Here is a 3,652-nt window from a genome sequence, read left to right on the forward strand (position 1 = left end):
ATGAGGTGGTGTATGGAAGAAATGCGGCACATATACGATCTTAATAGCCGTGTGTGGGAGCTAGGAAGGACTATGAGATATATGTATGAGAATTTTCAAATCTACTTATCGGTGCTAGAGTGGTTACCACAGCTGCGGGCAACATTTAACAGCTCTCAACTATAGTAGATGACTAGGCCACTCAATTCTTATAGCCCAATTATGGCACTGGAGTTTTATGCATATTACAGAGACACCATAGTCCTTTTTATGCGCCATCATCCAAGCTTTAGCAGATTTGCACAACGGCCACAGCTTGATCATACACTAGTCAAAGGGACCAGAGTTGATATCAGAAAGAAGACTACCCATAGAGTTATATTTGGCTCAAATTATATTACTTCTACATCTACTACTGAGTGAGACCATATATTAAGGATCACATAGGATCATCATATTATGCGGGATCTTAAGCACAGAGCTGAGGGGTTGAGATGGCTAGGTTGATAGCCGGTTACATTTCACCACTGGGTGATGAGACCCTATGGATTGAAGGGGCAGTTGTGACTAAGAAGAGCCTATTCATAATGGAGGCTAAATTTTGGTGGTTTCAGATTAGATACTGCCTGCTACCCACTTCTTCAGATAACACATTAAAGTGGGAGGGAGCTGCACTAGTTGTTTGCTTAATGGCTGGTTATGATGTTGATTTTGTTGCCATCCTCAAGTATGAGCTACAAGACTTACTCTTTGGCGAGTTGACTAACTTGTCATTTTATTATATGATCCAGAGGCTATCCGATGAGGCAGGTCTGCCTGAGTTGTTATGTGTTGATAAGAGGTTATCTATTACCAGGACTATACAGATAAGGACCATGAAGGGTCTGGCACGTCCATACACTTCTAGGAGATCTAGATAGTGGGCAGCAATACCACAAGCCCAGTTTGAGGGGCCGACAGTTTCCCCAGAGCCTGATGAGGCACATATAAATAATAGAGGTATTGGTGTTGACATAGATATACGGAAGCAGAGATATATTCCATATTTAAGTACGCAAGTTGAGAGGACACATGCTACTTCTTCTTCAGCACCAACTTTGACCTTAGAGCCGGTTGGGCATCTACAGATCCTGCTCGCCCATCCACTACAACTCCTGCAATAGGTATGATTAATGTATCCAATAAGTTTTAGCAGAGCCTAGTGGACAACCAGAGGGCTACAACCACTCGATTTAAGGTTGTCGAGATTAAGATGACTACCCTCTTTGGGTAAATAAGATCAGGGGTTAAGACTAGATTTGAGTAGGTTGAGGCTAGATAGGAGGATGATCAGAGAGTCGTATTATCAAAGATGCATGTTGATTTTCAGACACAAATTGATGAGATAGAGAGACAAGTTACATCCCGATATACAAAGATAGGTGCACTATATCTAGTTCAGATGAAGGAGGATTTTGATATCCTATGAGTAGAGGTACGCTCTCTTACAAAGAGCTGTGTAGCAGCTACTTTCTTGACACTACCCTTATAGTGCAGATATCACCTCTGTATGCATCAAGATACTTTGACTTTTTTACAGAGGAGGTCCCATCAGTTGGAACCAAGAGAGGTCACTTATATGATTTGTAGGATCTTATTATGACTGAGGAGAAGGAACTTAAAAAGGACAGACATAATTCTTTAGAGACTGCATTCATAGATAGGCAGAGGCATGATGCTATAGCAGTGGGTGCATCATCCTGTAGTACACCGCCACACCACCATCTTTACCAGCTTATATGCCTCCATCTGGGGATGCTCCTGACTCAGCCGCCTAGTATATCCCAGGTATATTCTTACTTCTCTACGTTTTGTTTTGTTTTGTTTTAGCGCATTGAGGACAGTGCGCAGTTTTTAGTTAGGAGTAGGATTACCATGCCGCCGCAGGTTTTTGTTGTTCTTCTTCTTTTCCTGTCGACTGTGGTATGATTTTAGAACCGGTATGTCTAGGATAATTATGTTTTGTATTGTGTTTTTTTCTTTGTATTGAGTTATTTTTGTGTGGTTAGGAGAATTTTAAGTATTTAGGGAAGTAGTCATATTTTGACTAACTTTTGATACCCTTCCAAAAATTTATATTTTAGAACTGTGTTGATATAGTTATGTGTGAACTTTGTGGATCTTGTTATGGCATTAGTATTAGGAACATATAATCATTGTAAATTGCATGAAATTGAATAGGCAGTAGCTTGTGATGTAACTATATGCCATGTGTGTGTGAGATACAACTTAGTTCCCTTTGTGTGTTGAATTCAGAACTTGCCTGTTAGTGTTGCCTAGGTTGAAGGATAGTCGGTTAGGAGAGGATCATAGCCCGTTTTTTATTTTAGTCCACTTTTAGCCTAAGTGACCTTCCATGTGCGAATTTTATCCCTTGATCCCTATTTTGAGCCTTAAAGACTATTTTTCTTGTTTTTACCATTCTCCTTCCCATTTGTAGTACAATTGACCTATTTTGGGCCTGTTCTTCCTTAGACAGTATGAACCTCAACACAGGCAAAATACCTAAGTTGAGGGTGGCTATCATAGGGGTGCATCATGTATAATAGGTATGAAAAAGGGTAAAGTAAGAAAAAGTTAGCAGGGTTGGGTGTGGTAGAAAAAGAAAAGAAAAAAATTGTAAAAAAAAAAAGAAAAAATAAAGGACCACACCCAACCTGAATGTGCAATAAAAGAATAAAAAGGAGAAATAAGGGTAGAATGAAAAAAAAAATGGCTAGTAAGTGGGACCCCAAAGCTAGTGTAGTGCCAAGGAGGCTTAGTCACTCTAAATGTCCACATTTACCATAACATCCCCCAAGCCTACATTACAAGACGAAAAAAGTCCTATAGTAATCCTAACTTGACTATCTGAATACTTAGGTAAGGAAAACAAGGGCAAGCCTATGGTATTTGACATGCATTGATTGGAACTTCTTTATTGAATGTGAGTGTCTCTTGACCATCCCTGCATTGATATGTGTTATTTCATATGAGCGAGTCAGACATCCTTGTTGTGAGGGAACTTGAGTCATGTTGCTAGCTATTTGCTTGTTTCGAGTAGTGTAATTTGTACATGTGAGTGGTTGTCTGTTGCTAATATAATTGTAATAACTTGATCCCATTGTATCACATTGTTGTGCTTCATATTCATACACAGTTGGTTTTGAAAAGAGATATAGAAGAGGATGTTGTAATTTAAACTTAATGTAATGACTGACTGCTTTGAATATCTTAGATTCTCTTAGTTCAATGTCATTTTTGTTTTGTTGTGGTTTTGTTGCCTGGGGTCATGCAAACGTTCTAAGTTGAGGAAGTTGATGTGCTATAGAAATATAGCACTTTTGATGCTTAAAACAAGGAAATTATGCAAGTTTTCGTGGCCTTTTTGTTAGATTTGATCTGTTTTGGGTATGTTTTGCAAGAAACCATGTTTTGGATGATAAGTTCATAAAAATGGTGAAAAAAGGTGTTTTGGCCACTTTTGGAGCGATTATGGAAGTATGGGATTTTTTTAGCTTAATCTTGATCAATGCATGTTCGAGAGTTGACTTACTAAGTTGACTTACGGACAGCATGTAAACCTACGGACCGCATGTAGACAAAGTAGGTTCCAGAAACCTAAAATCCTGAGAGCTGACTTATAGGAAAATAT

This window comes from Capsicum annuum, chromosome 1 (assembly GCF_002878395.1).
Source record: "Capsicum annuum cultivar UCD-10X-F1 chromosome 1, UCD10Xv1.1, whole genome shotgun sequence".
Classification (NCBI taxonomy): Eukaryota; Viridiplantae; Streptophyta; class Magnoliopsida; order Solanales; family Solanaceae; genus Capsicum; species Capsicum annuum.